We start from the raw sequence: 12,260 nt of genomic DNA, 5'->3' as shown, positions 1-12,260 counted from the left end.
AACTATAATAACTAGAAGAGGGCAATTGTAGAATAGATAATACTGCACTGTAATTGTGTCTTTTTGTCTGAGAGAAATATGTATCATAGCTCAAACATGTGCACACACCCACACACTGATAGTTGTACATCAATTTACAACCGAAGCGAGTATCTGCAAATACAGATACTTTCTTGGGTTTAGCCAGAAAGGCAACAGCTCTAAAATTAATCTCAGTATGTTTTTATTATAGGGAAAGTGGAGCAAATTTGCAAATAGGAAACTTACAAAATAAATTTTGAAATATTTGGTTAATCACAGAAGACAAAGAAAGAGTACTTACCATTGGCTTGCTCTTTGAGAGTGCTGTCCTTGCATATTCACACCAGTGGGTTTTGGTTCTCCAGTGCTGGTGGCCTACAGGAACTTCCTAGAAGAGCAGTGACTACTAGGACTGTACAAGTGCCATCTCCTGACACCAAGCGATCAGAGATTTTAGAGTTGTACAGTGCTCAATACTACAGTTATTCTTAGAAAACACGGCAACCGTAGAGCAGCAGAAATCCGAGGACAAACAGAAGGTGGACAGGACCCATAATGTGAATATGCAGAGGAAACATTCTCGAAGAACTACAGGTAAGTAACACACATCAGCAAATTACAACTTCCCTTTGAGGTAGCCTCTGCATATTCTCACTTGTGAGAATCCAATTACAAATGCAACTCCCAGGGAGTATGACAAGGAGTTCTAATTAAATAAGGATTACAGAACTGCACTCCCTAATTGAACATCAGACCTGGGATGCCATCTTGAGAGACTAAATACAATATCAAATATGCATACAGTATTCTTTCAATTTCTGGAAAAGAAACATTAGACACAAGAGTCATTGACAGAGACTGAGGACAAATACTCTCTTCTACTGTCATCCTAACTAAAGCTTTAATTTGCCAAACTAATCCACTTACCAGCCAGTGAGAGGAATGATTCTTATTTTAAGCACTCTCTCTGAAATAACAGAAAGCCCTGGTATTTTCTTGAAGGTATCAACCAAAATCCACAAACCAAATGCTAAGCTACAATGTCCTGAGGTGGTTTAATTTATAAGTCATCTGTCTCTACATATCTTTCCTTTGCCATCAAAACACTCCTGAAGGTCTTGGCTGTAGTGACAGCCCACATGGGCTGGCTTTCAGCTCAGGAAATGGCAACCAATTTTCTGGAGGGCAGGAGAAGAAGAAGAGCAGCAAACAGGAGTGGCCACGGCCTCACTTTCTTATGTGAGAGTCCTGAAAGGTCACTCGTTGCCCTGGTGTTGTCACTGCATTGGGTGGCCCATTCCAGCAGCACCAGCCATCCCTCTTCCTGCTCCTTTCAGAGCAGCAAGGTAGCTGTGGGGAGACCTCAAGTGCTCCATCACCACTCTGATCTCTTCCCCTTATTCAGAGGAGGAGGACGTGGTCTCAGCCCTACATCTGAGAAGCTGAGACATGTGCCACCTCCATGAGCCCTGTTCCCCAAGTCTCTCAGATGCACTGAGTGTGACTCCAAGGTTTGTTGGGGATGGCCAAGAGAAAACAGCCACGACGCTGCAAAGAAGTAGTTTCTGCAGTACAGTGAATATTTGGCATTTAAACTTTATCTACCTTACAACACAGAGTTCTTCGTGCTCTCTGGGGCCTGTTTAAAACTGGCACTTGGCTATTGGTAGAAGGAAGGAGGAAAAGTATTTCATGGCAGTACTTGTGGACAAAAATGGAAGCTGAGAGCGGACACTACTGGTTCTCAATCCTACACAGATGCATGTGAGACTCCGAAACCTGTAAGACCCTCTGGAGAAAAACCTCTCCTTCCTGTCTGACTAAGATACAAAACACAAAACATTTTGTCTTCAGAGAAGACCTGTTTTTCTGAGATTTTCAAAGCTCATGGGGCATGGGACACACAAAGGCAATTCTGCAGAAAGCAAAGTGCTGTAAGTATAGTGTTGCTCATACAATGCCCTACTTTTAAGTATCATTTTGATTATGTATTACGAACACAACAAACAAACAAACGAAACTGTTTTAATCAGACAGCATGGATCAAATCTTTGTATGACACAAGGAGTGCAGATATTGATGTTGGACACTTAAACATTCCAACTGCACCACACTTACTTCTACTTTCATTTTGACAGCATTAAATGAATAAAATCACCTTTATGAAAAAACACTGGTCCAAATGGTGCACATAAATTCTTATTATTTATTTAGCAAATTCAAAAGTAGCTCCCAATAAGCAATGAGGTAGCTTGTCACATGCAGGGCTCCAGCCCAGACTGTCCACTCCATTAAAAATTTATACTATTTAACACGTCATAACACATCTGCTTTAGCAGATGACACAAAAAAGAGGACTAAACATATACTGTCATTAAAAAAGTATATTATCAAAGAAAATGAAGATTTTGGTGCTAAAAACATATAACATTGAAGTAAAGTAAGTTAGGGCCATACACTTGGACAAGTGTGTTTAAAGGCACTGGCAGGTCTTCAGTGCTTCTCACAAGCTCTAATGAGGAGGTGCAGCCAATCAAGAACAATTCATATTGAAAAATACACTGAGTTTTTTCTACATGAAATAAGAGAGCTAACAGGATTAATTATCAACCTTAATATTGGTCTCAATTTTGACTGAGGCCCACACTGCAGAAATAACCTCCAATGAAACCGCCCCATAACTTTTTATTTCAATTCTTTCAGAAAGCGCTATTATTCCTAGTTCTAACTTAGATTTCTGTAAAGTTCCACAGCAATGCAGGATTCCTAGAGCATGCCTCTGCCAATTAAATCACTTTGGGATTTCAAGAAACATCTTCTGAACCTCCTTCCCCTTCAAAGCAGATTTCTATTTATTTTCACCATCTGAGGAACTTCTCCATAACTAAAAATTTTTTCATAACTTCATGGACCATGTCAGCTGATGGAAGTTCCTCAGGGGACAAGGATGCAGGCATTTCTTTCATGGATGTCCCTCCAGGCAGATGTCTGCCCTTAGCAGTCTACAGCCCACATTCTCTCTGTTTGCAATTGCACATGCCAAGGGGAGAATTCATCCCAGTAAATCCAACAAATGCTAATTAGATTACACGTGTTTAAGATGGATAGAATTTACCCTTCTGTCTACATGATAATTCATTTTTCTGTGTGTGTGTGGAGCAAAAAAAAGTGACTTTTTATACTATAACTCATGTTCAACTGAAGACTAACACAATATATTGCCTTAATGGTCTATTTCTTAAGTATACAAGCATTTGCAGTATTTTAACTCCCACGGGATCCATTTTCTGAAAAGCACTTAGAATGCCAAAAGTGGTTGCTTTTCATCTGCATATCTAACTTTGTTACCTAAAATACTACATATTTCCACAAGGAGATAAAGTTCAAGTAGATTTATGGTAGATTTAGTATTACCACAAAGATGTAGTCACAAGAGAAATGAGAGAATATTAATATGGAATTCAAGTTTTTGCATGAACTGTGGACAGAGAAAAAAAGGTTGCACTTATGATGAAAGGATTTTGACCTCCGGACTCTTATGGAGCCTGTTGTAACAAAACTGTTAAAAATACAAGTACTTTATCCTGCATTGATATTTTTTTTCAAAAGTAACATATGAGGATATATAAAATATCTACCAATCAAGAAAAGGAAAGCAGGTTGAGCGTGTTAAAAAATAAATCAGCATTTCAATTAACAGATCCCTTTCTTTCTACCTCAAAACTTAATTTTCTTACAAAAATAAATGTTCAGAAACAAGCAGCTAAAGAGAAGTGTGACGAAAAAGTAGACAAAAGAAACATAAAACTAATTTACAAACAGAGATGAGCACAAGGAACCTTGATTCAAGTTTTCCTATTCCCTTATGGAGAAATGTTATTTTGTATTAACAGCAGAATGACAAATAATACTTATTTAAATTACTTAATTGACTTATGTGTTCAACTAGAGAAAGAGCTTACAGGAAAATGTAATCTATTTATAATCTGCAATAGTCTGACATGTTGCTATTATGTGCCTTTTATGAGCCCTATCATACAATTAAGCAATTGTAACTTATTGATTTTAAAAGTCTCTTTAAATATCATTGATTCGCAAATTTATTTTATTCTTGACTCTTGCTATGAGGTGGTTCTTACCCTGATGATGTTCCCTGCCCAAACACAGACCAAGTCAATTCTCTGGATGAAAAAATACAAATTGATCTTTCTGCAAATGTAAAATTACAAAAGAGTGTAAGTAGCTCAAAGGCAAGGAGAAAATATTGATGTCTTGGAAGTTTAAATCCATGGTACATATTTTGGCCCAGTCTCCTCTTTCAGGCTGGAGGTTATTTCAGAACACTGGGAATACCAGAGTCTGGGGAGCAGAACAAGAATGGAAGGGACTCCAGAAAGGCAAATAATATACATTAACCTGAATAGTGTCATGTTTATGCTTGTGTTTGAGGGAGTGCTAATGGGAATGCAGTGGAAAAAGATACCCCAAGCATGCAGCTCTGAGGTTGTTGTAGGGTTTGGGATTTTCTAGTGTTACACCACAACTTTGTGTATGCTTTTGCACACTGAACTTACTCCAGTGGGTTAATCAGCAGGTGCACCTTATGTGGTTCAAAATGAGAGGAAGGGCAGACCAGCTACTCATGGTGTAAGAGACTCAGAGAGATAGAGGGAAGAAGTAAGGAAGAAATGTAAATGGGGAAAGTGAAGATCGTGTTCATTTTTGGAAGCAATACATATGCATCCTCCTAAATGAGAAATTTTGAGGGCTATTGAGCACTGCTAAATTCAGTGTGTTCAACGGCCCTTAAAAAATTTCTCATTTCTCACCTGAGGACTGTGGTTTACTGGCTGCACACTGGACTTGAGAATTAAATGGGCAGAGATCTTAAGCTGCTTCATCAGGGCATTCGTGTAACACAACCCGCTACATAAATTTTTGAATGCTTTTGTGTATTCACATTTCATTTAGTCAAAGATCTTACTTGTTTCCATGTAGAGAACATGCCACATCATTCCTAGGACAATATAATTCAAAGATATTAAGCTCCAGTAACCACACCTAAGAAAATGATTAAGGAAGAAATCAAAAATCAATTAATTTGCAAAAGTCCATTACACTGACTATGAATTTGCTTTATAAACCTCATTTTTATCACCAATTACATTATTACCACAACCCGAAACTGAATTTTAGTTGCATATATTTTAATTTAAAAAGATATACAGATAACACATAAATAACAAGCACATAAAAGATACCATTTGAATTTTTATACTTGTATAGAAAATGCATTTTATTGTACATGTTTTTCTTTGCTATATTTCAACTTTTCCTTGCATTCCCTTATTTATGTTGCTCACTTTCTTATATTAATCTCTAGTTACCACCAGAGATGATAGAAAGTTAAAAATAACAGTAATAACAAATAAAGAAGGAATAAAAGAGGAATCAGAGTCAGCTACAACACTGAGTTCATGAAATTTGCAGATTAGGCAGCTAAGGGATTAGGAAAGGAGGATGCACTTTCAGGAAACTCTTTGGCTTGTTAAATTTATGAGGAAGAAAGAAATCTTTATTCCTCAGGTCCTTCCCCAGAGGAACCAGAGGATGAGATTCCAACCCATGCCTCATGGCAAATATCTTTCTAGTCTTTTCTTCAGAATAATTCTTCAAGCTTAAAGAAAGAGGACAGGAGGAGACTGAACCTAATTTTAAATATGTTCCTGGAGTCCTAAGATACTAATTTTTATTACTATTAAAACCAACATGAATAAGGAACGTACTTCTTAAATCCTGCACAGAAATTATCCTGATCCTGTGAGGATGTAGATAAACTTTCTTTCTCCTTAGAAGCAGAATATTCTTTTTAGAAATCAAATTTTTAATGTTAAAGATTTTATTTTTAAAGAGTTTTTTAACTAACAAGATGCCAGAGGAGGCTTTTGGAGCTACATTGTGGATCTCACTTTAATTTAGGAAGAAACATTCTCAGTATGAGATTGAGTAGGAATTTAATCCTTGAAGTTCAAATACATCTTAAATATTGCTGACTATAGTCTTTCCTATTCCAAAAGTGTGGCTTTATGAGGTAAAGTACTTTCATTCACAGGATTCTGTTAAAGAGAAATTTCTATTGCAGGTACTCATAAATATCTCCCTTTTAATGAATTTTAGAGTTATAAAACCATAGCAAATGCCAGGCATTAGCATTTAACCTAAATTTCTCATAAAGGAAACCAGCTTAATCTCAAATAATGACCACACTAACTCTACCCTATTAAAGACAAGAGGGAAAAAATACAGTTATCACAGATGAGAAAGAACCTCAATATAATTTCTGAGGATAAATTAAATTCTTCTAATGCTACAGTTGAAATTGAGTTTGGAAAAGCTTGTCTTACAATATATTCACTTACAATTTCATTCTCCATATGCAAAAATCTATTAAGAAATGAAGAATTTTCAAGGAAAAAGATTTTCTGTTTCCAAAAACTCTATTCTAAGAGAAAAGCACTCCAATTTTTTTTCAAGAATTCTAAAGGTTCCTTGGCTCTAAAACAATTTTTCTATTACAGGTTTTGGCATTTGTCAATGTGTTTGAGGGAAGCAATAGATAATGTATCCTTTGTTCTTCTGATTAAATTTTCAAAATTAAAGGTAGAGAAGGCAGGACTTAGGCTTTAGGTCACTGTGACTGTCTCAGAGTAAGCATCTGCCAAGTGCATAACTTTGTGATGATAGGAAGACTTTTAGAAAGCTGCTATCAACAGAGATTTACCAGAAATGTTCTCCTTTACTGATGGACTATTCAACAGACCCAAGGCACTCGGATCACAGGTGCTGCTCAAAAAGAATGATCAGAGTAACTCAGCTCCTCACCTTAACTTTCACCAGAAACTACGAAGCTCTAATAGAACTTTAAAGTAGCTTAAGAGAGTATCAAGGGTATTACCAGCCATCCTCCTCTGAAGTGACATGAGTGGAAGGCAGACAGCAAATGGATGCAGAGGAAGGTGGTTTTGATCCCCCTGTGCCCCTTTCAGTGAATGCTCAGTGAATGAATTATTTCAGACAGGGAACAGCACAAACGAGAGGAAGGTTTCAGCAGGACTGCACTGACCAAGTCGCACTTCTTCACATTCCTGGTGACTGTTAAAAAAGCTGAAAATTAGGAAAAAGTATTTGCAAAGGAGCAGATGTCACAGAGAGGTCTAAGGACCTAGAGGCAAAATCCCTTAAAGGAGGGGGTGATGCACAGGCAGTCACCAGGAACACCTTATGTGCGTGTGTGTGGGTACAGAACAAAAACAGCACAGACCAGGAGAACAGTCCTTGTGCACAAGAGCACGAGGACCAGTAGCTGCTGTCACTGTGCTGCCATCACAGAAACAAAGAAAACAGGAGCAACAGCCTGTCCTGGGGTGTGAGGTCCCAGGAGCTGTGCTCAGCAGGAGGCTCTTGGCCTCCATGTAAAAGCTTGACAAATCCCAGTCTGCTGCTTCCAGTGGCTCCAGGTCTGCTGGTCACAGCAAGCAGACACACACATTCTGCCAGACAACCTCTTTGGGTCTTGGGAAACAACCCCACAAATGCTGTCAATCGTGAACGTATATCTGACTCCCCTCCCAAGAATTCACAGCTAAAATGACTGTCTAATGGAGCCAAAATTTGGAATTTTCATCATCATTTTCTTGGTAGGATGTCTAAGATCTGTCTAGACATAATTTTATATTTTTTTTTCTTTAAATAACTGAAATTTGAAACAGTTTTGGGCATCAACAGCCCATCCTCATGCTCAAAGGAGGGCCAAGTTAGATCAGGGTGACCAGAGTTCTTAATGAAGAATAGCAGAGTCCTCCTACAGAGCAATGACTCCTGACCAGAGCACTAATGTGGAACACAGAGTGTTATGAAGCATTTTAAAGCCATCTCTTAGGTGAGGTTTTCAAAAGACACTGGGTTAGGCCCCAACAATAAAAGTGAAAATCCATCCCATAAATAGATTTTTCACTTTTCCCCATAAATTCCCCATAAATTTACTCACCACTTTTTAGTATGTAATCACCTTTGCCACCAGAAAAAAAAGCCCAAATCAACTCAAAGATGTCATCTGTTAGAGCTTAGGACAGCAAAACAGTTTGACTTTTACTTATTTCAGATTAGAGGAGCAAGTATTTGCACTTCTTTTTTCTCTTTTCTTTTTTCCAGATCATGCAAAAATTTACACACAAGGATCATGATCTTAATAAATTACATCTACTGTGAAAGCAGTGTATTCTTTCATTTAGACTGAACTGCTAAATTTAGTCCAGCAAGTACACCCTTCAGATTAATCTTGGAAGAAGGAAGAGAAAGCATGAGCATGTGCATCAGCTCTTCAGTACTTCCATTCACATCCAATTACATCCCACTGCCAATCACACCAATGAGAACATGAAAGACAACTTGGCACGTCCGTTCCCTTTGATTAGCCAACTGGGAATACAACTTGTCAGTCAAAAAACCCTCCTCCCCCAAAAAACTCTTGAGGGGTTTGTCATCAAATGTTCCATCTGATCAAGAAATGGGAGATTTAACTGCCTTCAAATAATTCTGACCACTTCTGCTCCCCTCTTTCCTCAGGTGTCCAGTTTACCAAAGAAATGTCAATAACAGCAGTTCAAACTTAAAGGTCAGTTCTGCTGCAGTTTAAGTAATATTAAAACAATTGAATGAAAATCATTGGGTTTGCATATCATATTTTTTACACCTACAATCACAGTAACTTTTTTCAACTGGTTAACTAATTTCCTTGCAAGACCTGTATTAGATTTTCAAATATTTCCAGATAGTGCTTCTTCTACACTGTATTTCTAAACGTAACTATATAAGTTACATTGACATTCCATATCAGGAACTGCAAAACAATAATTTTTTTGTTTTATACCATCAAAATGCATCAAAGAAACTCAGCTAAAAGCGGTGGCATCATTCCGAGTGTGCATGCCCAGAAAATACCCTGTGGTATTTCTTACACCACTATCACACAACATCATTGCTATTTAAGTTAAAGAAACACATCTTAAAACATCTTTTAACCTAAAATGCACATCATGGTTACCAAGGAAAGATGAAAATCTGAGACAATTGTGTCAAATAATAAAGTTCCTAAGCACACAACACGGTATCTACAAGATTTTCCATCTCAAGATTTGATGTAGAGCTCCCAAAGAGGGCAGTACAACTGTCATTCCAGTGCTGCACCTAAAGGAACTAAGTATGAAAATTCCAAAGCCCACCAAATCAAAAGACCTCTGAACATTTTCATTGTATAAACAAGAGCTGTGAGATCTCATGATCTGTCATTGAAATTTTTCCAAACTTTAGGAACACAGCCACTACATGATGAAACAACTCCAATATTTTTAGGAGCACTTGGCTACAATTTTTTCAGCTCTACACCTCTTCAATTTCCTTGCTTTTTCTTAATGAGAGCTCTAATTGTTTCAAAATACTAAGCTGCTTATTTAGATATGTGATACTCATTTTAGCAGCTATTCTAGTCTCTGACTTTGAAACCTCCAGCCTGTGATTTAATCACACAGTATTTTTATCTATTACACAGACACAGCCATGTAATTGATAGCTGGGAAATAACAAGTCACTGACTGGTATTAAAATGTGATTGCTCGCTGTTGAAAATTAGCAGGCAGGCACCTGCTCTTTCTAATGCAAATCACAGGTAATGTTAACTATCCACAACTAAACCCAAAACCCCTTCATCATCAAATAAATGGAGACATATGTATTGCTAATGTGTATAAAGATGGTTGAGAGGCTGACTACCCAACGTGATAGAGCTGGCAGTTGTTACCAACTTTCTTAGATGAATCCTGAAAAAGGAAATCAGAAAGTAAAATCATTTGTTTGGATCTTAACAGACTGAAAACCACAGGAGGAATTGCCCACAGTATTAGCATTCCCCACAAAAAAACCTGCTTCTCAAGTTTTTTAGCATCTGCCTTGGAGACATTTGTGGAATAGAAGATGCACACCAGTAACCTTCTTCAGAGCTAACATACCTTGCATTCTACAGCCGTGGGCAACTGAAAGCCTGGGAGCTCTCCATAATTCCTGGCTCTGCAAAGGTGCTCGATCAAGGATGCCTGGGAAGAGTCAGAGAAGCCTCCACAGCAGCTGAGAGTACTCTAACCCAAAGAAAATAAATCAAACGCAAACAGCACTAACAGATCAGCCCACAGTGGCTCTGTAAAGTCTGCCATGCCTGAAGGAAAGCTTGCCATAGGCAGATAAGCAAAGCTCACACCCTGTATTGCCAGAAATACTTTGTGCCTCCTTATTAAAAAATTCACACAGTTGGAGGTGAACTAATTGAGGCGGTGGAGACAGTAACACAGAAGGCACTTAAAATGTAATTAAGCCATGATCAGAAAAGGCACACATAAGGGAGAAAGAACTGAAAACAGATACTCCAGGGAAATACCAGATTCAAGCAAAAATGAGAGCAATTGTGTATTAAATCATGTTCAACGACATTTATATGTACTGCTAAAAGAATCTGTGCAGAATTCAAACACTAGGGCCACAGCTAACCAGGAAAAAAATGTAATATACACCTTTGTCTTAGATAACCTTCACGTGCTTTAACGCACACCATGGGGACAGGTGTTTTGAGAGGAAGAAGGCAGCCATTTCCTGCACCTGAGCAATTCTGAATCATGCTGAGGATCTAACAACAGGAATGCTTATAGGAGCATTGAGTGTCTCAATTCTTTCAGTTTTATTCTACAAAAACACTTTAGCTCTACTGTTGGCTGTTCTCAAAGGACTGTAGCAGCAACTACTTCATCTACTGTCAAGCATAGGTCACACGTGCACTCACTATATTAAGGAGGGGAAAAAAACTCCAAAACTACAAGACTTAAAACACATAACTATAAACTTCACAATTTTAACACATAAAGAAAATTCCCTCTGCAGTAAATACTGCAGTCTAGAGAGACTTGGTCATAGTCTACAGAACGAAATGCCTATTTTTCCTTCAGTGTTAACTATTTTACAGGGAAAATAATCTATCAGAAAAAAATACAAGCTAATATCCAGTTTTGTATGGATTTTTTTTTCAGATTAAAAAAGGGAAATGCTTAAGTATCCTTTTGTGAAAAGGTTTCTTCTAGCAGACAGCTCTATGTGCTAAACAGACCTTAAAATCCTTTTCCACTGTTTTTTCCTATTAAATTTGTTTCATGCAAACCTGCTGAGTGCAGAGTCTTCAGCTCCCCATAGAGTGTAGAAGTCACATGTGGATTTCGCCTTTTTTCACATTATTCTCCATTTGGTATTGTCTCATTTCCCTACCAGCTGCTTCACCATTTCCTGAGCTGCACCATCTCGTACTGTGTCCAATATTAGACACAGCAGTGATACAGCAAATGGGAAATAAACAGCACAGCTGATCAGGACAACTGGCAAAGGATGCAAGCAGCCATCCAGAAGTGGTTATGAGTGAAAAACACCAAAACATTTGGTCGTAGGAGCTTAAACCACTTATCTTTAAAAACATAGCAACAGCCTCTCTGACTTGACTGTAATCAGAGAGAGCTCTGATAAACCAGTGCGAGTCTTATTTCAGTGGACACAGCAAGAACTGAGCACTGAATTAGGAGCAGACATTTTTCAATGCTAGAAAGGAGGGAAGGTTGGGCTTGGGCTCAGGGGGTCTGAACATGAGAATAACTCAAAACCAAGAAGGATGAACAGTGAGATGCCATGTAGCAGTGGAGAAAGTGAACAGAGGACAAAGAACTATTTCCATCAGGCTAATAAAAAGTACTTAATTGCACTATCTCAACAACATACAGATTCAAAAGAGTATGTACATCCCTCATTGCTGTCCCCTTCCCACATCTCCCTGCTTTACTTAAGTTCAAAATAAGGAATGAATAATGCACAGGGGCAGGGCTATGGAACAGAGACCAGGATAGAAAACTAAACACTGAAAGAGGAGCAGTCTGTTGATGCTCTGCTACTGAAAAACTAAAGAGACACTGGATAGAAAATGTCACAAGTCAGTATTTTCCTGTTTAATACAGTTGTCTTCTTGCTTAGACTAGTTTGCTGAAATTATAAGAGGCAGATTTGTTGAGCATGTTTTGAGGCTAATTTTTTAAAAAAGGATACAAATACTAAAATTATGTTGAATGTTGTCAAAGACATCACCAGTATATGCCTCATTT

At 38.0% G+C, this 12,260-nt stretch overlaps 1 protein-coding gene across 7 annotated transcripts in view; it reads right to left on the bottom strand.

Annotated features, from left to right (window-relative positions):
• TENM1 (teneurin transmembrane protein 1) overlaps positions 1-12,260 on the bottom strand; it is a 755,935-nt gene that overhangs the window by 208,181 nt on the left and 535,494 nt on the right. The window lies entirely within an intron of this gene.

The sequence above is a fragment of the Pseudopipra pipra genome, chromosome 13, assembly GCF_036250125.1.
Source record: "Pseudopipra pipra isolate bDixPip1 chromosome 13, bDixPip1.hap1, whole genome shotgun sequence".
Taxonomy (NCBI): domain Eukaryota; kingdom Metazoa; phylum Chordata; class Aves; order Passeriformes; family Pipridae; genus Pseudopipra; species Pseudopipra pipra.
Note: the sequence above shows the minus strand (reverse complement) of the source record. Positions and strands in the feature narration are given on the sequence as shown.